Here is a 24,285-nt window from a genome sequence, read left to right on the forward strand (position 1 = left end):
TGCAGAGTATTGTGAAATCCCATTCTAGACATTCTGTACAGAAGTTATGTAAATGATCTGTAAGGATACATGGACTGCCATGCAAAATAAACACTCAAGGGAAATGTGTGTATTGAATAGGGACACAAAGATGAACTGCAGGAATGAACACATGTAAAGAGGACAGGTGAAACAACTTAAGGTACAGCAGATGAGGACATGTCAGCAGAAGACAGTTGTAGCAGCAACACCAATCACATACCAATATATTACAGTATGGACTGCACAGTGAAAATGTGTATTATGTGCCTCTAACAGGGTGACATGATAATAGGGAAGGAGTCTTTGTGATATAAGCATCCTTACATGAACAACGCATAGGCCATCTATCAGGGATGTTATATACAATTGGGGTAGGGTGCATATTATGAAGGTTTGCAAACTGATTGCTTGAATATGAGTGTAATCTCATCAGAGGTCACCAGCAAGTGAGATACAGGTAAAGGCTCATGGACAATAGTAAAAGAAGCACACAAAATCATGGACAATATCAGAATAATACCACCAGTAATCCCTTGTCTCTGACATAACATATGTGATTTTTGAGTGATCAGAGATGGTTTTGCACAAACATGCTTGTACAACTATCATGATACATCTGCACTCTATGAGGATAATCATACACACTGTCCTAATACTTTAACATCTGCTGGATGTGTTAGGAGGGATATTGCTACACCTTTATGTGACATTATGATCAATACAGGCTAGTTGACTGGTGTGCATGGCATATATCTACATCAATATATTTATATATAACTCTCTCTCTCTCTCTCTATATATATATATATATATATATATATATATATATATATATATATATATCTTCTTCTTCTTTCAGCTGTTCCCATTAGGGGTCACCATAGCAGATCATCTGTTTCCATTTCTTCCTGTCCTCTGCATCTTGCTCTGTCAAACCAGTCACCTACATGTCCTCTCTCACCACATCCATAAACCTTATCTTAGGCCTTCCTCTTTTCCTCTTACCTGGCAGCTCCAGCCTTAGCATTCTTCTCCCAATATACCCAACATCCTCTCTCAGCACATGTCCATACCAATGCAAACTCACCTCTCTGGCTTTGTCTCCAAACCATCCAACCTAAGCCAACACTCTAATATACTGATTCCTAATCTTGTCCATCCTCATCATACCCAGTGCAAATCTTAACATCTTTAACTCTGCCACCTGACTCCTGCCTATTTGTCAATGCCACCGTTTCCATCCCACATAACATAGCTGGTCTCACTACACTCTTGTAGACCTTCCCTTTCTCTCTTATTGGTACCCATTTAGCATAAATCACTCCTGACACTCTTCTCCACCCACTCCACCCTGCCTGTACTCTCTTCTTCACCTCTATTCCAGACTCAGCATTACTCTAAACTGTTGGTCTCAAGCATTTAAACTCATCCACCTTCTCCAACTCTACTCCCTGCATCCTCACCATTCCTCTATCCTCCCTCTCATTCACATACATAACTTCTGTCTTAGTCCTGCTGACCTTCATTCCTCTCCTCTCTAGAGCATATATCCACCTCTCCAGGGTCTCTTCATCCTGTTCCCTACTCTCAGTACTAATCACAATGTCATCCACAAAAAATCATTGCCCACGGGGGCTCCTGTCTGATCTCATCTGTCAACCTGTCCATCACCATTGCAAATAAGAAATGGCTCAGAGCTGATCGTTGATGTAATTCCATCTTCACCTTATCACCACTGTTATACTACCCTCGCACATATCCTGTACCATTCTTACATACTTCTCTTCCACTCCTGACTTCCTGATACAATACCACAACTCCTCTCCAGGCACCATGTTATATACTTTCTCTACGTTTACAAAGACACATTGCAATTCCTTCTGACATTTTCTATACTTCTGCATCAACACTCTCAGAGCAAATATTGCATCTCTAGTGCTCTTTCCCAGCATGAAACCATACTGATGCTCACTAATCATCACCGCTCTTCTTAACCTTGTTTCCACTACTCTTTCCCATAACTATATATAGCACAATCCACACTGTCACAAATGTTACCCATGCCATCAATGTTGTCAAACAGCTATGTATGTACTGTGTGCATCACCAGAACAGGTATTACACATGTGTCTGGTTTAACAAATAGATGGGGGTTCTGCACCATTAGACAGTAATGTTTATGCAACAAATAGAATACCAAGGTATGGCTAATATGTGTGACAGGTCACTGTGGCAAAGGTGGTACACTTTAGTTGCACATCACTGGAAGATGTGTAGGGAGGTACATGAAGAAGGGTGCATTGTACTCAGTTATTGGTGTGATGAAGGCTGTGAACTATGAAGGCATTATAGCTTGTGATGTGGATATCCTTTACATATTCAGTAGTTGTGTTATATACAAGGGAGTGTTTAGCAGTATGGCCACATGCTTGCAGATATTCCACATGCCATGTACCCCAGGACACAGGTCACATACTGTTGGTCTAATTATAGGATATGATGTCTACATTATCCTTTAGTTTTGTGTTTGTTTTCATGAAATAAATTCCCACATGTATTTTTTCATTGCAGGTGTTGTTATGGCTGTGTCAACAATCTTTGGTGTGTGTTGATACTGTCTGTATTATACTATATCACAATCGGAGTCAATGATTAGGAGGAGAGTTAGGACACAAGTCCATTGCGCAGAGCTAGGATATTGCTAGCATCCATTTATAAAAGGTCCATGATGACATGTTGGTCTACCTCATAGATGAGGAGAGTTAGGATGTGTCTATACATGCAAACATTGGGTGCTGTACCCACTCAGATGGATGCATGTTGAAGTACACCACTTTACAGGAACATAGTCTGTGTGGAGAGTGTGTTGAAGTATGTATTCAGCAGTGTAATGTATTCAGCAGTGTCAGGAAGGCGTATGTGCTGAGTCCCGCTATAGGTGATTTGAGATGTTGTCACAGCCCATTGATTCTGTGTGATAGGCCTGGATGAAGGTAAGACCATGCATGCTTCCTATCTTGATCTGGCCTAGAATTTGAACATAATCCCTCATGCAGGTATCATTGAGAAATTCTCCCAGCTGGGGATTAAATCTTACATCACTAGCTGGGTAACATTTTGGCTCACCAACAGAACACATACTGTGAAAGTTGGTGAATCCACCTGTATAACCTGAACTATCACCACTGTCAAACCCCAGTGATGCGTGCTTGGGCCTTTACTGTGTGGACACTATTCCTCAACAATTCAGGCTACCAGTGATGATAACATACTATAGCAGGGGCTAACATAGACAAATGATTATTGGCAAAGCCACGTGGTCTACAAATAAATGCAAATATGTGTCTTTATTGTGTCCTTCTGCAAAGTGGAATTCCCTGCTAATTACAACATTGACAACACTCCTGCTATACTGAAACCCAGTGATGCAAGACCTGGGAGGACACATAGATAGTAATCTGAACTTTGACCACCTAGACTCCACACTGGTATTGGAAGCATATGTTGTGCACATCATAAGTCATGGCATCATATTCAGATTTGAGGATTATAAAGCAGCACTGCACTCAAACCTTATCAGAGCAGGAATAGAGTATAATGCTCCGTTTTGCATGTACCTCACCAGACACATGCAACAGCTGGAGAGACCACAGGGCCTTCTCAACAAGAAAATACAGGGCCTACAAACCATGCCATGATGTATATAGGTTCATAAGTTCATAGGTAGGTACTAGGCTATCGGCCCAAGGGCCTAAGTAAGCCTAGCCAACAAGGTTCCCTAGCTATGGATATGGATAGACTGAAAGCCATATCACTGTAATCTGCATCGTATAGGATGAGGTGACATCTGCCTGGCCTCCAGGTCAGTCACTGATCCTGTCCTGGTGGGAATAGTGTACATCAAGAAAACACATATTGCTGATGACATTGACAGTGTCTGATGAGGAGAACATGGTAATAACAGTGACCCACATGCAGGTGTAAAATGCTCTCTTTAAAGTCAAGCAAGTGCCAGTTGACTGCAGTGACAACAGAAACCCTACCTATCTAAGTACACAGACTACAGAACTCTGTGTTTAAGGCAAGCACCACTGCTCAATACTGACTTGGAGTGTCTCAGACAAAACATTATAGGTGATAACATCAGTGGTGTCTAGTGAAGAGAATATGGTAGTAGCAGTATACCACATGCTAGTCTAAAAGGCTCTCTCTAATGTCAAGCAAGTGCACAAACACACACACACACACACACACACACACACACACACACACACACACACACACACACACACACACACACACACACACACAAACACACCCAGCAGACTGCAATGAGAACAGAACACCTTATCTAAGTATGCATATTCCAGACCTCAGTATGATACACAAGCTCTACAGCACAAGTCTGACTTTTACAAGGTTGCAGGACAGCTTATAGTGGATGACACCAGCAGTGGATGTTGGAGAGAAGATGTTGAGAGGCCTGCATGAAATTGATGTGTAAGGCATGTGCAAGTATCAAAATACTGTCAATCCATCAGATTGGAGTATAGGATACACAGTTATGCTTTTATTTCTAGATAGACACACACAAACACACACACACACACACACACACACACACACACACACACACACACACACACACACACACACACACACACACACACATACATCCAAAGTTGATTACAGAGAGAATAGATCCCCCTACCTAAATACAGAAAGTACAGAGTTCAGTAAATTACGCAAGTGCCACAGCACAAGTCTTACTTCTACAAGGCTACAAGACAACTTATAGTGGATGACATTAGCAGTGGATGTTGAAGAGAAGATGTTGGGAAGCCTGCATAGGCTTATAGATTCATAAGTTCACAGGAGGTTACTAGGATAATAGCCCTAGGGCCTTTTTAGCCTAGCATGTAAAAACCCAAGTACCCTTATTGACCACAGTTAGATAGTCAGTGTTAGCATAGTGATTTTTTGATCAGCACCAACTACCTTTGTCAGTGAGGGACATAGGTGCCACCCCAGGATTACCCATCCGGTTATCAAGGTTGGGCTTGAATAGGGTCATTGAGGAGCTCTGCTTCAAATGGAGTCTATTCCAGAGGAGTTGCAATCACCGAGAGATATATCTTGCTCTCCAGCATGTTCTCTGTATGTCACAGGCTAGGTTGAGACCCCTGTAGCAAGTTATCCTTGTCCTGTTTGATTTGCAGATGTCCAGCATTTCCATTAGGGCAGGGTCCGAGACTTCTCTGTAGGTGAGGCACAAGTTGCCTTTCAGCAGCCTGTATGGTACTAAGTACTGTTAGACAGGCCCTTCAGTATGTTATGTTTCCACATGTAGTTTCATGGCATGATGAGGAAATGAACAGTAAATAGCAGTAATACATGCTAGTGGCAAGCAGCTGTTTTGCGTGATGGTTGGCAAGTGTGTGTTCATGTAAAATACACATTTCCATTACTTACCCTGTTTGTGCATAGTTAAGCAGTGTGGAAATGCAATCCTCATTACAAAAATTCCAAGAGTCAGTACTGAGTGCAAGAAACACACCTGCTGCTTAGCTGACTCTGTGGCAGCACATGTAAATGCATGGACATGTTTCTTTATGATCTCATATAATACTGGGTTCAAATCCAAGTGTATCTAATACTTTTAAATAAACAGTGATAATGCAATGACCTTAATTCTTTATAGCACATGTGTTGCTGTGTGTTGGCATAGTCCAGCAGGGTTATCAGCATTGCACAGAGGTAACTGCAGCATTGTAGAGCTGCTCACTGTCACTTGGTATTGGTCCATGATGCCAAACTATGTGCAAACATTCAGGCTAAAACAGTGAAGGGATCCATTGCTTTTTCTGGTACTTATGTGTGTTTTGTGTGATTCTATTTTTGACCAGATTATAGGTGTTAAAATTGGGGTAGAATGGAAACTGATAAAATTGGGAGCAAGCAGAGGGAAGAACAAAGGGAAAGCAATAAAAGAATGTGCAGGAGGGAGGTAGGAAAGAAACATAGCTATCCATTTCTTCAACAGTGAGAACTGAAAATATGTGCAGTATATTAACTGTATTTGGACTGTCACCTACAGAAATAGGGTTGACAACAATGCAATCATGTTGTATAGCTAATTGCGCCTAATCAAGTGTGTCAAGAAGACACGTATGAAATGGAGAGCTATGTATGGGATGATATTTTTTTCGTGAGACAGGTGCCCATTTGTTTTTTTTAAATTCAGTCAGAGAGGAGTGCTGGGTAATGAACGTAGGTATTTCTGGATCAGGTAAGTTGGGTAGATGAAGAAGCAAATGCAAGTAAACAAGACAAACAAAACAAGAGACAGGGATGGTACAGGACACATAAGTCGGGGGGACACCATGATTGGGGTGAGAGACGGGATAACACAGGCTCATGCCCATCAAACATGGAGACAGTGAGAATCTAGTCCTGACCAACTGCACTGTCCCCTTACTCTACTGGCAGCTGGAGTGCTTGATATCTTCTCCTTATATGTACCATGAGGGAGAGCAGCCTCTCCATCTGGCATAGGCATACACCAATGGTGCAGTGCACAACCCTATGCAACAACTCTGGCATCTCATGGTGGGTGATGAAATCTCCACCTCCACCAGTACTTAGGAGGATACCACAGCATCAGCTGCCAGAGTAGTGCTACCTGAGGGCACAGGTAGTGCAGGGGCAGCAGAGGCAGTGCTGCCAGGTTAGGTCCCAGATGTGCTGGGCATCTTTGCTGGAGCCAGTGAAGTGGAGGCAGGCTGATCTACTGGGGCTGGTCTACCTCACTGTACTGTGAAATATTTAGTGATTTGGTATAGATGGATGATATGGAGACATTTTGACAATACATAATAGAAAATAAAGAGATAAGGGTTGGGGTGAGAGTAAAAAAAGATAAAAATTAGTACCATCATATTTGACATACAATGCATTAACACAATTTATACAATTATTGTATCTGACATATTAGATTTACATATACATCCTAACAACTACACACTATAACTACAGATTGCTGAAAGTAATCCTTGAAATGTGCATATATTACACATATGCTTGGTCCAGTTACACAGATTACGGTTAACAGTAGGGTATTTATGTCACTTGTATAGAGTTTAATTTTATGTAATATTATAAAAGAAATGCAGTATTGTATAGTTGTTACTTGTATTTAAAAACACAACCTCTGACTACAGTCTTATACTTGACTCCTAAAGTTGGTTTGTGCTACAGACTAATGCATAAATACTTGATTTTACAGTTGCGATATGCATGCTCAATTTGCTACAGCTGTATAAGAAACCCAAACTCTATGTTTAACTTTTAAAGCTACAATAATACTTCCCTTGTGTTGCAGACATACTACTTGCTTTCCTCAGTCTCTCCATTTGATTAGTATTAGCCCATCTATTAACCTCTATTTCAGCAACAAGTGTAGAAAGAACAGAAAAGAGCAGAACAGCATTATACATACCAGTCTTGCCTATATTTAGCTTTCTCTGTTTTACAAATACCCTCTTATTATCATATCTACACAGTTGTTGGATGTTAGCAGTTTGAAATTCAATCAACCACTGGTTCAGGTTATCCCTTGTGTGACTCTGTAGGTCATTAAAATGATGCCTACACTGTTCGGCAGTGTATGGGATGTCAGTATCACTGGGTACAGCCTGAGCCAAACTACTCCAAGCCTCAGACTTGTACTAAGAGCCAGAATAGCACCCCTGCAGTAAATATCCTGGACTCCTGACCACCCAACCTGTGTACCATAAACTGGGCACCTTCACCTCTAACTCCAAATAAGTCCTGAACTAGAGCAAAGGCAACTAATGATTTCCTGGTGTAAAAAACGAACAAAAACAAAACCACTTGCTCTCAAAATCCTGGTGTAAAAAACACACAAAAGCCACGGAACTTGCTCAAGCAAATCAAGAACAATGAAAGCAGGAACAAACTGCTACAAAGAGCCAAAAACAGTATATCAACGCCCACTTTATTAGGAAACGTCAGAGGAAATTTAAAAACCAATTTCAAAGTGCAACATATATATGAAAACAGAAGGAAGTGATGTCATTAAATCAACTTTTAAAAAAACATTTACATATCAAAATAATCAACTAAATATTTGTTAATAAATAAATAAATACATTTCATTTAAGTGCTATATCAAAGTTGTATACTATTACCTGATAAATAGTAAATAATACTACTTAATAAAAAGTCGTTTATAATTAGTAGTAGTTACTTGTCCAAATAAGGGATGCAAAACCTTTTAATAAAATTCCATTTAGTGAAAATTATGATTACTGTCTCTAGACTGTTGTTTTAAATCAATACAGTACTAAATGTACATACTCATGATGGTTTTTGAATAAAAATAATAAAAATAAAAATAAATATGAGAATCAAGAATAAAAATACTCTTAAAATCAAAATAAATCTAAATACAATCTGGATCCAGTCAGCGAAAGTAACTTCTTAATTTTAAAACTGGCATGATATTACAATTGTCATTTAATCCAGGAAAATGGAATGCATCTGTCCTGAATTGCCACTCTAATTCTTTAATTTCCAAGAGTAATGTAGTGGGACTAATGATTTCCTGCCAGTTCCTGTTATAGCATTTACTGGTAGTGTGCAAACCCAAGCAATGATGCCAACCATATTTCGGCAATGTTAAGTGGAGAGCAGGAGTGTTGAGCAGGTTGGAAATATATATATTTTTAAATTGTAATGTTAATCTCACACTTGGCCTTAGTTTGAGGGGTGTTTGCTGCTGTATCTTGGAAATGTTCTTTGAAAATTGGAAGGTAAATGTTAGGTGAGATATGTTTGCAGACATACACTGAGAGCATACATGTCATGACCTGACACATTTATTTTTGGCTTTATACACTGGTAAAATTGATTGCTTATGTGAGGGATTCAAACTTAGGCATAAGGGTAAAAAAAGTGTTTTCTTCCGCAGCAGTGATTTTCCATCTTTGCCACAGAGGAAGTACTGCTCACACATAGTCAGGAATCATTCATAAATGCAGGTTACAGTTTGAGGTCTTGCACATGTATGTCTGTAACCTGAAAAAGTTATTGTATATAGATCCAGTTGTGTATGTGTCTTATTTAATTGTGAAGGCCATCCAAGTTCAGATAGCAGAATTATACTTACAGAAATATAGTAGACAGTATACCCTCAGTCATACATCTGAAAACACAGTAAGGATGTCTTATCCCTCATACATGTAACTCATATCAGCTTCACTATCTAAAGTGTTATAAGTGAGAGTGAACATAATGAAAAAGGGAACAACAGTAAACATGTGTGGAATATCCTGTATTAGGATCCAGGAACATGTGTATGGCAGCCCTAAACATACACCTGTTGCCACAAGAATTGTATATTTTTTTAGTTCATTGCTATAAATTGCACTGTCACAACATTAAAAATAGGTGATGCACCATGTACTAGAACACAAAACCACCTATATTCCAGCCCTACACTTACACCTGCTGCCACTGAACCACTTTCATGACAGTTCCATAATTTCCAACTCATTCTTAAGTTCCCTGTGTTAACTGCCACACAGCACCTCTTAATGTGTTTGCATGATGCCCAACAGAATTAACCGAATGTATCTGTTTTCAATTATTTACTGTCTGCCTCCTGTCTGCAGATGTTCAGTGACTGCAGATGTTGGGGAATCTTGCCTTGCAATGTCACTTAGTGGCATTGTGCAATGGAAAGCAAAAAATTGCAACAATGTATCCTTTTTGACCTTTACACTTTTCCAGATGACATGTCTTGCAGGTGTTATGTCTGCTTCCTGTGTGGGCCAATAGTCCTTGTTTGTGGACTGCTAAGCATCGGGCAAATGAGATAAGCACAGTCAAACCTGACATTCATTTTCACCATTTCCTTGTTTGCTCTAAGCCATGCAACATGCAAACACTGGGAGAAAAATCAACAAAAAACAAATAAAAGGAAAAGGACTTGAAATGAAGAAAAGCAGTCTATGAAATAAACACTATAAAATGTTTGTCAGTAGACATGAAATATTTTTAGATAGGTGTGGATTTGAACTCTCACTCCAGTGAACCTTCAGAACATAGTAAGGGTGTCTTATCCATCTTTGACACACAAACAGCTTTGCAGCAGGGAAATGAAATCATTCTGCATAAAACCAACGGCAACATCATCTACAGTATTAACAAACCATATGACAGTTATTTGTACATGTATTAGTTAATTTCAGATGTGGTGCACTGAGTGATCACACAACCATTTATGACTATTGCTTGCAAAAATGCAGCTCTATTTTACCTATCTGTGTTTGTTGCTTATTTTTGTCTTATCTGAGAAGTAAGACATGCAGTCTGTAAGACATTCTATATCATTGTCCTTAAAATGTGTGAGGATATTAAATGGCAATAATATACAGTTGTCACCAAATGAAGGGGAGGTTGGATGTTAATGAACAGAACCTATGAATTGTGTGTTGCTTACTTACATTTCTAACCTTGATAAAATTACTTCTACATTTTGTAAGTCTAACCTGACACACACACACTGGAGGTAGGGCAGTCTGCATTGCTGTTGTGCTTTTCTTCTCCCTACCAGTAATCATTCACAGTTGCAATCCATTAGCAGCAAACACTGAGCGAGTGCCTGCACTATGTTTACATCTGCCTGCACTATGTTTACATCTGCTATATAGACCCATGCATTTGGGATTCAGCAATTGTAAAGAGTTCACAGCTCATTTGCATCTTCCCCATGCTCACAGCCCTGAATCTACACCATAAAATGCAACTATGGGCTACAGAATCTGAAGCTGAGGAGACTTGTTTATGTGAAGAGCACAGAACATGTTATTACTTTGGGATAAATCTGCACAGAAGGCTACTGACTTTGAGAAGGTATGCTTGCATTAGTCAGCTATATACTGCATATGCTGAAATGTCATTAAGAAAAAATATGTGTAATATTATATAATATATTAATTACCAAATGCTACTTTTATCTGTATGCATTGCTTAGAAGTGTACTGAAGGCATGGGCATGTTTGTCAGAGCATTTCACAGGTATACATGATTTGCAATAGCTTAAAATGGAATGTTCTATGTTAAATCTGTAGACATGTTTCAGGGATGGTTCATTTGATAGCACTTTTAGTATTTCACTGATGGTTTGCTAGGAAAAATGTGTCATCTTCCTATACTTTCAGGGGTGGCAGAGCAAAGCTGCATTTCTATTTTGGTACAAACAAGGATATGTGTCTATTGTTACTCTCCTTATTTTGCATCCAGCCTTGCTTTGTGTGTGAATGCAATATGTTACAACTACACAATTCCTGTTGTTCATATTTCAAATATCTTAACTTTTTTTATGTTTTTCCAGTTTGTAATTGATTGATTTATTGATTGATTGATTGACTGATTTGCATATTGAAAATCCACTGTGTCATAGGGAACCCATTTTTGGTGGAGACCTGGGGAGAAAAGCTCTACAGTGCAAGAAATTTAACAGTTTGAAATACAAAAATGAATGCAAAGAATAAGTACGTACAAAATATAGACGAAATACCACAAGAGAAATGTACAGTAGTATAATGTGAACAATCAGTATAGAGTAAAGATCTGCATAACATACTGTCTCCATAATCTGTATCTGCAAAAGTAATAGTGAAATGCTACCTTTTCTGTTTTATTTGGAAACATGAATGTTTTAGTTACATGACTCTTATGTGTATTATCCTTCTGTTGTGTTTTAGGCCAACTAAGACTATGGCACCCAGGCTATCAGTTCCAGAAGCTCCCATTCAGTGATCCTGCGAATCAGGTCATTGTGGAAGCTTTTAGGCAAATGCAAATTTGACAGCAGATATTTGCAGATTTGACTGCAGTAGGTGGCCACAGCAGGACATATGATCAGGTGTGCCATAGGGTCACTGACATGATCTCATCTGGATGGAGGAGAGCAGCTGCAGTGGCCCATGACTGGATGGGTACCGGATGGTCTACCACAGAACCAGCACTAACAGCAAATGAGGAGTTCTTGTCCACTGTCAGAGATCTAGACAACTCACAGGGAAGTGCAGAACAGGATATCCTTGACATTGATGCTACTGTTTCATGGGCAGCAAGTATGTCCCAGGAGGAGCTTCCAGGTAGGCTTATTTATCTCAGTTGTTGAATACTCTTGTATAGTAAAATATTGACAGCAATACATTATTTCTGTTTAACAATAAATTGTTTGGAGGGGTTGTAGATGGTTACAGTTTGGGGGGGGTTGTAGATGGTTACAGTTAACAACACATTCTGATTGATAGCACATGTGCTTAGGTTGGACTTGAGATCCAACTTCTTGATGAAAGTATAGTTAATGGACATATAAAGGACAAAAAGTTTTACTTCCTGTGTTACTGTTAATTGTGATGATGTTGTCCTTAAATTTTGCTTAACATCTTCCAGGACCATCATCCATGGGAAGGATAGCATCAACTGCACACGGTAACCCAAATATCTTCTTTGTCAATGATGATTTGGTGATGAGCAGTTCAAAGAAATATATAACTTTTATCTATATGTTTAATGTGGGTGTCAGGACTGTTGTGTGTATTGCTGTACTGTCTGCAGTAGTGGCAGTACTGTTAGTTTGTCAGCATACATTTAACTATAACAGTGTAGCTATTAATTTATTTCCTGTGTTTGTCACTTATTATCATAGGTGATCCTGACAGTGGAAGTGTAGGACCTTACCACCTGATGTCAGAGTAGTGGCAGACTCTGATGATGATGGTGGCCATACAGAAGAAAAGTAAGGGGGATGCAGAAGTTGAATCTGACAGTGAGGTTGACATTCAGCCATTCCCTGTAATTCCATTGGACACAGCCAGTAACCCTACTCAAACCCATTCCAGTGAGCCCATAGATATTGGACAGGTGGAAGGTGAGCCAGTCAATCAGGGAAGTGTGGTTACTGTGACGTCAGTGCCCCTTGACTCTGGCTGTAGCCAAAGTGTGGGTGAGGTGCCACACAGAAGGGTTGTTAGGGGTGCTCAGAGAGGCCTGCTGTCTCTCCTCCACCTGATCCAGGTGTGTCTTCCCGTGCCACTCAACATATGTTTAGGGTCATCATGGAAGCACAGGTACATTCTCATAGGTCCTCCAGAGAAATGCTTAGGGTTGCAGATGTGTCACAGGCTAATATGCATGACTGCCTCCACCTTGTTGCCAAGTGGATTTGATGAATGACACATTGAAATAGGCGGTGTCTGTGATGGAACATCTACTGGGAGGGGGACTGTATCTTCATGGGCATAGATCAGCCACATCATCTGCTGTTTGTTGATGTGGTTGTGCCTGATCATGCTCCCGTAGCGGCACTACTTCCACTGCTCCATCAGTGGCTGAGCTATCCACACCCAGACATGGCAGCCATCATGGGGTCGTGGTCCTGTGCATCCTCGTGAGGAGAGCTCATCCAGCAGACATCAGTCACATTCAGGTAGCAGCAGTGCATCTGACCTTGGGTGCAGATGTGGCAGTGCAAGTCCTTGCAGAGCCAGTTCTCGGGGTTGGGTATGACAGAGATGACCTGCCACCTCTACCATGCATGACTCACACCTGTCCAATATACCAAGGTGTAGAGTTAACACAGAGCTTGGCTGTGTTCATGCAGACACTCATACAGCAATTTCACCTGGAGGACTTATACAGACAAACACACAACAGTTACATTGTTCAGCCATGAAGCTTAAAACTCATTTTGTCTCACTGTCCATTTGTTGCTTTAGACAAATATCTGCCTGCTTCTTTTTCTTACTCATACACACGCACCAACCTTTTGTGTCAGCCAAGGTTCCACCCCACACACACACACACACACACACACACACACACACACACACACACAAAAAAACACCCTGTGCTAATGATGATAAATTTGACATATCCCTGTTTTCTGTCTTTTAGATTCAGGGATATATAAACTTTATGTCTGATGCTCAGGGTGCATAGCTAACTTAGTGCTTAATAAATCTGCATTTGTGATGCTGAACTGCTAATTGTACCTTTGACTTACACTGGTCTTAGAAAGTTTGACAGCTGATAGCATCTAACATTTTTTTCATCAGTATTGTTCATAGGTTCATAGGTTAGTACTAAGCTATCTGCTCTTGAGAGCCATTTTAAGCTTAGCCAATTATCCCTTGTGAGACTCAAACCCTGCACCTTGTGTTTGTAAGGCAAACACCTTAACCATTAGGCCACCCTCCCAACCTAGTTAATGATCTTGTGAGGGTTGTGAAGTCTGAAACTGAAATCTGTATTGTTACTTTCTAACTTCTCGCTTTTATGAATTTGCAGTACAAAAGGATGGTGTTAAATCGAGAACATTCAGCAACCCATCATTACTTCTGAGAGGTATAATTGTATGTATCTTTAATGCTTGAGGCCTACTACTTCATAATGGACACATATAAGTCACATAAGTCTCTGCTGTCACATGTTAAAGTAATTTCTATACAAATCACCCACCTTTTACTTGCTTACATTACCAAGTAACAACATGCAAGGATATGCCATTCATTCGTATTATTACACAATACACTCCAGGTTCAACACTTTCCTTGTAAATCCAGCAGTTGCAACAGTTTCGTTCAGGGCTGATTCTATGTGCCACTATGAGTACACAGCCATTACATGGGTTGGCAAAGGTTGTGAGTGTTGCCTGGTATCAGTGTTTCTATATCTGTGTGCATAGGAGGAAGGTTTTAGCCCCTTAGGTGGTGAGTGAGTGTGGTATATGTTGCCTCTTAGCCAATGTGAGGGCATATTCAGCACACCTATGTCTGCCTATACCCACAGCAGCTACTGGTTTTCCCCCTGATTCCTCACCTGCATGTGGCTGTAGTGACCTTGGTAGTGGTGGTGGAACGTGTACCCCTTCCCCTTGTTGACCCTGATGAAGCTGTTTTCTCAGGATGATGTTGTATCGCATGGCACATAGAGTGTATATTTCAGCATATGTATGTGGATTGTATTGCAGGGCTACCGAGATGTATCTAGGCACCGGAACCCACAACTTCAACAGCCCAAACACATGCTCTGTGATATTTCTGGTTTGAGCATGTGCTTCATTATGAGGTTCTTCAGTGTGTGTGTGTGTGTGTGTGTGTGTGTGTGTGTGTGTGTGTGTGTGTGTGTGTGTGTGTGTGTGTGTGTGTGTGTGTGTGTGTGTGTGTGTGTGTGTGTGTGTGTGCATGCGTGAGTGTGTGTGTGTGTGTGTGTGTGTGTGTGTGTGTGTGTGTGTGTGTGTGTGTGTGTGTGTGTGTGTGTGTGTGTGTGTGTGCACATTTCTGATGGATGTTATCAGATACTGTTCCAGTGAATAACATGCATCCCCCAATAAATGACCCTGTGGGATACCCCCCTAGTGAACATCTGATACAGTTGTGCCAGATATGTGAGTCGTGGTAAGTGCCTGGGTTGCCAGCACACATGTTCAAGATGATTCCCTTGGCATTACATACAACTTGGCAGTTAATAGAGTGGTAGCCCTTTCTATTTATGTAGAGACTTCCCTGTTTCCCAAGTAGTGCCTTAAATTCTATATGTGTTCACTCTATGACACCCAGTACTTCAGGGTAGTGTTCTGCATATTTATGGCCCTGTCCTAATAAGTATGGGGAAAAATATATGTGGTCACTAGCATGTTGTAGCATAGCACCCCCGGCATGAAGCAAATAGAAGAAATGGAGCAGCACTAAGAGTAACCATTCTTGGAGATCCAAAAACACACAGCAAATGTAGAAAAACTCCAAGCTACAGACACGCTGAACATAAAAAACAATTTATTAAATACACAAAGCTTTTGGGAACTACCCTTCTTCAGTGTGCATATTTAACAAAAAAAAAATCCATGCTACTTATGTAGTTATTTAAAACCATGTGACATAGCCAATAAAACAATAAAATAATCAATTAATAATTAATTAAGACTTCAATGAGGTTAAATTTTCAAAGTAAGCGCATACAAAAATTATTTTATAAAAAAATTGTGTGCACAATTTATAAACTTATTCTGTTGTTTTTATAATTATCATTTTTATTATGCTTTTAAAACCATCTGTCGCTTCTCTAAAATAGGCTTAATGCTAACTGCTGTTAGCCCTGGTGGATACTTTGCATTCAGTCATAAAATCCATTCATACTCACATACCTCAACTGCATTATTCAAATCACCACTTCTTTTATTTTTAATTTTAAGATCGATCACCCTAAATAGTGGTCACTAAATCACCACCACCTAAATCTGTGGTCACTTCCTTCCTCCATCACATATTTAGCAAGTGATTACTAGAAGCTTCTCTTCGTATAGATACTGTCTGCAGTGTCCCCAAGCAGACTATAAATTTTGGGTTATAGAGAAAGTTACTCAACAAGAAAGGGGAGGTGACTGGGAATCTAAGCTAGAATGTAGAGAACTTATTTGGAAATTACAGCTTGATGCCTGTGCCCCCCCCTGGATTGAATGACCACCTTTCACTAGCCCCAGATCTTAAGTTAGGAGCAAACAGATACTAACATTAATATAAAACAACATCCATTTTTAAGTGTTTTTAAGTCTTTTCTAGTTTTTTATACACACACACACACACACACACACACACACACATATATATATATATATATATATATATATATATATATATATATATACATATTATATGTGACTATATGTAAAATATTACATGTGAAAATTTTGAATTTTTAAATATATTTTGAAGTTGGTGTTGCCTTTTTAAAAATTTAGTATGGTTTTTAGGTAACAGCCAATCAGAGAGGTGTTGGGTGTATTTAAATGGCTTTAGATTCAATGTCAGGTGATTCTGAAGAAATTTCTGGTGTGTTAGAAATGAAAGCACTAAATCCTTTAAGCTTGTATATTTTATTGGATATTAAAGTGTTGAATTTGATCAACTGTGAGTCCTTTACTGGTACTGGAGCAGCAACTGAAGTGAATATTGAGTTATTGGTGTCGTTACACTTCAGTATTTGTCTTGAATTCTTGGTGGAACCTCTCTTCGTATCTTAGACTTCTGCTCTGTTATCTTGTCTTTAAATTTCCTTGTGCTTTGCCCTACATAAAATGCAGGGCATTTAACACAATTAGCCATGTATACTATATTAACCGTATTACATGTAGCAAAACATTTAAACACATGTTTCCTCTTACTCACTGGGTGCAGGAATTCATTCCCTTTCATAATATCAGCACAACACTTACAGTTATAATATGGGACCATACCTGTCCTTTTTATTCCTTGTGAGTTAGTACTGGCCATATCTTTATAACACAACCATTGTTTTAAGCTCATGCATTTCTTATATGCAAAGTGTGGCCTCATTCCTATAATATTACTAATTTCTGGCATAGTTTTTAATATAACCCAATTCTTTGTAATAATATGTTTTATCCCATATGACCTTTTACTAAATGCTGTAACATATCTCAAACTATTATTTTTATTTATATTTTTATTTTTATTTTCATTATTAGCCCTGTTACTATCCACTCTTATACTATGTTTATTAAAATAGGGTCTAGCATCATTATCTTTAGCTGCCAGAACATTATCTCTGATATTTCCAAACAGTCTTCGTAGCCACATTCTTTAAACTCAAATATCATATCATTCAATTTTTCACCACATATATTATCATCAGTATTTAATCTACTAGGTCTCATAAGCTAACTTTTAACTATACTTCCAAATGTACGTGAGGCATGCATACTAGTTCTATAAACAAATCTATTCATTTGCACAGGCTTTCTATAAATATAAGTTGTAACCTTCCCATTGTCTTTCTTTAAACTAATATCTAAATAATGTATACTTTCATTAAATGTTTTGCAGAAAACCAGTCTTATGATTCAAATAGTCAAAAAATAACTCTAATTTTGAGATATCATCAGCCCATAATAAAAATATGTCGCCAACAAACCATTTAAAGAAAACAACCTTATTTCTTAATTCACGAGAGGTATTCAAATACATTCTTCTTCTCATTTTCCCACTGCTATATTTGCATATGTGCTGGCCATGGAAGTTCCCATTGCCACCCCTATTTTTTGATGATAATAATGATCTTGAAACATAAAAATATTATTATTAAGAACAACATCAAATAACTCACAGAGAGTTTTCACTTCTCTTCCATGCATATCCGCATGTACACGTAAGAATTCACACACAGCATTATTCTCATAGCTAATAGGAATCACAGTAAACAGCAATCATATGTCCAAGGTAGTAACAATATAATCATGATTTTTCTGGGTATTGTGCCATTCATATAATTTATGCAGAAAGTTCTTAGTGTCCTGTATTTAACTCTTTACCTTCACTAAATAACTACCCGGTACAGATTGTAAATATATTGAAATGGGTTAAGTTACCCACCCACTACCTGAAACTATCAGACTCATGGGTGGATGATACAGATTTTTATGTATCTTTGGTAGCCCATATATAATAGGTACCTTCGGGCAGGGAACAGTAATGTAGATAAATTAATCAAGACTGATATCACAATTAATTTGTAGTTCATATATAATCATGTTAACTCTGCTAATAAACTTAGATATTTCAGTACTATCAATCTTACTAAATGCATTAGTGTCATCCAAAAACTCAAACATGGACAAATCATAATCAATTCTGTTCAGTATAACCACAGCCCCTCCTTTACCAACCTGTTTTATTATAATATCCTTATTTTGATCTAGCCTCTTAAGTGCTTTGTAGTCCATGGTGGTGAGATTATAAAACTTGTTCTCATCCCTTTTACTACAATAATCTCTTATTTCACATTCACATAGATCATAAAAAGCATTAACGACAGGACAATTCACTGGTACAAATAAACTGGACTTTCTACATACCTGAGTCGTTGTACACATAGAATTTTTAAAAATCAGTTTCAAACTGAGATTCCTAGTGAAAGTTTTTAAGTCCGTGAGAGCATTAACAACATTGTCACTTCCTGAAGGAATAAATTGTAAACCCTTGCTAAACAAACTAATATCACATTCAGTCAGTGTCAAACTAGATAAGTTATTAACAGGGGATCCATTCATTTCACCTCGCTCATTGTTCGACTGCGAGTCTGTGGGCCTCTGCTGCAGCATCTCTTTTGCTCGCCCTCTTTCTTCAGTGTTCTGCCTCTTGATACATCTCTCTGCTTCATTGTTATCACTTCCAGTAACTTTAAAACTAAGGGGATGACATTGTTCCGAAAATCCTCTGTGGATTGGATCCTTCCATTCTCAGTATAACCCTGGCTGGACTCTAATATATTCTCATGCACATTCCGCTGTGTTGGCATGACCCTCAGCATGACCCTGTTGGTCTCTGGAACATTCCTGTAGCTAATATTCCAAGTGATATACATATCTTTGTCCCCACTGGTATGGGTTCCCCTTGGTTTGCCCTAGCTCTGAGTTGAGGATGACAGAGGTTGCAGACTTCCTGTAGTGTGTCTCTATCCACCCTGTAGTGCTCTACAATTTCCGTGTCATGTAGATTGTAATAAGTTAAAAGGGGTCTGAAAACTCTTCTCCTTCTTGGTCTTGGTCTATTAGCAGCAGTAGCAGCATAGAATTCAGCCTGTTGCACATTCACATGAATTAAAGCAACAGCAGCCCCTAACATTGCTTCTGTATAGACTGCTTTCCGTGGCTGTCTTCCAATATGTTTTGGAATTCACAGGGAAAACCAACACTGAGTCTACAATGTTGCTTTATAGCTTGTTGAATAGCTCCTCCATCTTGGATTGGTTGATTAGCATACAGTTCAGCTGATTATGTTGTAATTAGCATGCCACAGTGTTTGCATGGCTGTACACACCATATAGAGCTGCTTACTAAAGCCAAAACAATGTGCTACCATGTGTGCACCATGCCAATATGCACACATGGTGGAAATGGACTGTGTAGGCTTTACTGAATCTGGCAGATAGAATTAACTATCTAAAGCTAAAAAAACATACTAACATGATTCAAAAAAATAAATTCCTTAAAATATTCCAGATGGAGTAAATTAAGCATGTATAAATATGAGATTATAGAATAAATTGAACAAAAGAAGTACAAGGCATACCTAATTAGATATATGGAGACAAAGCACAATATATAACTTCAGCTCTTTTTCAGTCTTCTGCAGCTCTCTGTTTAGCCTGGCCAACACTTTGATTTACGTACTTATCTCTCACTTCATATTCAACTGCTGCTGACTATGCCTTCTGAGTCTTCACGTGTGATCATCCTATCCAAATCACTTAACTAAGAGTCAGTTTTCATGACATTGTGATTAGACTAGTTCCATTCTTAAACTGATTTAATATAGACTTTCAGAAAGCAAATGTGGCAGCTAGTTCAGCAAGATGACTATGCACTTAACCATGTATTTCCAAAACTTTTTTTAGGATGTGTAACAGCATTGCTAGGGCACCTGCTTATTTAAAGGGCTACTTAAGTTATGATGCACCCCTATGTCATAAATTAAGCAAACATTGAATGCCACCTCAAGTCTTTCATCATTATTTTATTTATAAAAAAGTATAAAAGCTGAATTTTGCATGTTATATTTTAAGTAATGAGTTGTATTTATTTATTTATTTAGTTATTTTACAGTTGTTGACTGGGTATGTCCGACTGAGCTGAAGAGCTCTTTTTCAGCGGAGGCCTGAGGAGAAAAGCTCCATCAGATTATACAATACAATTACATGAAAAAGCAGTAATACAGATATTTTACAATGGATTTAGTACCATAACAATATAAGACAGTGAGAATGATCAGGAATACACCTACATCTCTTATGTGTTATTTAGAAGAGAGGAATACTATAATATAAAGGATGACTGGAAATTATTGGTATATGAGGACACAGGTCAAGTGTAGGCAAATACTGTTGGATGATTGTCTGAGGTGTTGGCTTATTTGGTTTTGGAAGACAGTGTAATGAGTAGTGTAGGAAGGCATAGAGAGAGCAGGAGGCAGATTGTAGTATGGGAAGTAGGGAATGTTTAATGAGGGAGAGTGCAGTGGCAGGACCAGTGACTTTTAAAGTACTCTTTAGTGGCTGCCTTAAATTGTCTATGATTTATAAGGGTTCTGATTTCTAGTGGAAGCTTATTCCAAGCAATAGCAGGGTGATAACTATACAAGATACATCCCATTTTGAACTTGGATTTGTAGATTTGGAGCAGGTCTTGGTTAGAGCTTCGGAGAGGTCTTGTGGGAGAATAATAGGAAATGAGAGGAGATTGTGTTGGGCAATAAGAAGGTTGGTATAGGATAGAGTGAATGATCTGGAGCTGAGAAAGGAGAAGCTGATGGGGTAATTCAAGCCAGTTTAGGAGTTTTAGAGAGAGAGAGACATTGATATGATTTGTAGGTTTGTTGAGCAGCAAATCTGGCTACCTTGTTGTAGGTAGATTTGAGTTTGGTCATGAGTAATGAGTTAAGATTTGTGAGAATTTGAGAGCTATACATTAGACTGTGTAAAAGGTAAGTAAGAGAGAGAATAATCTGGGCTTCAGAGGTAAGGAATTTTTTGTTTCGGTAAAGGACCACAGGTTTCAGGTGAGTCTTTTTAATACAGTTATTAACGTGCATGTCAAACTTAAGTTGGTCATCGATGGTGATGCCTAAGAGCTTAGTGCTAGATTCTACCTGAATGGGAGTGTTATTAAGAGAGAGTATGGAGAATGATGATTTAATATTGTTAAAGTTTTTGAGAAGGAAGAGTAAGAGCTTTTTTTTTGGGGGGGGGGTTAAGGATGAACTAATTATTGAAAAGCCATATTTCAACTGAGTTAAAGGATATCTGAGTAGCTGAGAGGAGCTCAGAGGGTGAGTTAGCAATGGAGATGACTGTAGACACATCTGCATATTGTACTAAGGATGCCTGAGGACAAGAAGTATAGAGCTGATTAGTAAAGATATTAAAAAGTAAAGGCCCAAGGATAGATCCTTGAGGGACACTTATTTTTACAGGGAGAGGAGGAGAACATGCAGAGTGCCATCTCGCTGATTGAGACCTATCAAAGAGGTAGCTAGAGAACCATGCAACAGTATCAGAGCAGAAGTTAAGTTTATGCAGTTTATGTAGCAGAATAGAGTGAGAGACTGTGCCAAAAGCTTTTGAGAGGTCCAGGAATAGACAAGAAATACATTTATGATCATCCCTAGCTAGAGAGACTATATTGAGGAAGGATAATAGAGCAGTAGTAGTGCTACATTTGGGTCTGAAACCATGTTGAGTAGGTGTAAGATTTTCCTGTACTAGAAATTGCATAACTTGTTTATGTATGCATTTCTCCAGTACTTTAGAGTGAGGGGAGAGGATAGCGATAGGCCTAAAGTTGGAAATGTCAGAGGAGTTAACCCCTTTGTGTATAGGTGGAGTGTAGAATTGTTTCCAGATGGAAGGCACTTTAGATTCAGAGATAGAGCGATTAATTAAGATAGATACAGGGAGAGCAAGAGAGTCAGCTGCTAGTTGAAGAAAAGTGGAGGGGATATTGTCAGTTGATGCTGAGCATGGCTTTAGCTTATAAAGTAGAGTTTTGAAGTAGGTCGTAGGTACAGGTTTGAGGGTGAAGGTATTTGAGGGGTGGGTATTAGGAGCAAGTTCAGAGAATTTGGAGATGTTAGTAGTAGAGAAGTTTGGATTGGGGTTGAGTAGCTTAGATATTGAATCTATAAAACAGGTATTGAAGTCTGTGGCAGTTTCTTCAGGTGTCCTGTCTGGGCATGGATTCAGGGAACTAGGATTACCAGGATGCAATATTTGATTAATAGAGTTCCAGAATTTTGTAGTATTACATCTTAAGGCTGTGGGAGGATTGTAATAGAAGTCATTTTTATCTTTCTTTATGTGCTTTTTTGTCAGATTTCTGAGTTCTTTATATTTTTGCAAATCTGTGGGGAGGTCAGTTTGTGACCATTGTTTCCATAGTCTGTCTCTAGTTTTCATAAGGACACAAGTAGCTTTAGCTAGCCATGGAGATATGTTGGATTTAATGCAGACTATGCGAGGGGGTGCAAGTGAGTCTAAGATGGTAAGAAAGGTGGAGTTGAATGCTAGAACTGCTTTGTCAAGTGGGAGTTGGGTGAGGAAGTTCCAGTCTACATTAGAGAGGAGGGCATTAAAGGTTTTTGGATGGAAGTTAGAGAGTTTACAACAAGTAACAGACTGGGTGGTTTAGAAAGGTGGGGGTGAAACTAAGCACTTTTATAGGGGAGTGGTCACTCAGGTTTTTTGGTAGAGTTTCAGGGATATGATATTTGGAAGTATCTGAAACAAGTATCAAGTCTATTAGAATGCTAGTGGTGTGAGAGTTGCTTGTGTGGGTAGGCTGGGAGATTAGCTGAGTAAAGCCAAATAATTTAATGTGAGTTAGAGAGTTTGGATTACTAAGTGTTAACCAGTTAATATTGACATCTCCAAGAAGAATAGTTTCATTGGGGATATGTTGAGAAAAGTATGAGAGAATGGTTTCTAGCAGAGAGATGTTGTCCCCTGGTGGAATATAGATGGCTGCCACTGTGATAGTGGTGTGGTTATTGATTTTAAGGTTAGCTGTAAGTAGTTCAGCAGGAGAAAAGGATGGGATCAGTTTTGTTAGACTAGTTAGAGTGAGGTGGTTAGCATAGGCAAGTGCTACACCACCTCCTTTTTTATTTTGGCAATCTGAACAGAATATATTATAGCCAGAAGGGAGAATGTCTTTATCAGGGGCTTGGAGTTTTAGCCAGGTTTCAGTTAGGGTGATGATGTCAGGTGTGTGGATGGCTATCCAGGCAGGGATTTCACTGACTTTGTTTAGAATACTACACGTATTCACAGAGTAGAAGGAAATGTGTTGACTTGAAGAGGGTGAGCTTTTTATGTTGAGAGAGGTAGGGCTATCCATAGTGGGGTAAGGATGGGTCCAGAATAGAACCAGGGATATGTGGAGGTAGAAGAGTTTACATTTGTGTGGATAGTGGGTCTGGTACTTACTCTTGGTGTTAGATGCTGGAGAGTGAGGAGGAGGAATTTTGATTTTAGGTAGAGGGATATTCATAGAGAAGATAGATGAGGAGATAGTAACTGACTGCTGAGGAGAAGAGAAGCTTTTAGTGTGGGGATTTGTAGGACTTTTATAAACAGGAGGTAAGTGAGTGGTAT

The sequence above is a fragment of the Protopterus annectens genome, chromosome 1.part2, assembly GCF_019279795.1.
Source record: "Protopterus annectens isolate FY-2018-M chromosome 1.part2, PAN1.0, whole genome shotgun sequence".
NCBI lineage: Eukaryota > Metazoa > Chordata > Ceratodontiformes > Protopteridae > Protopterus > Protopterus annectens.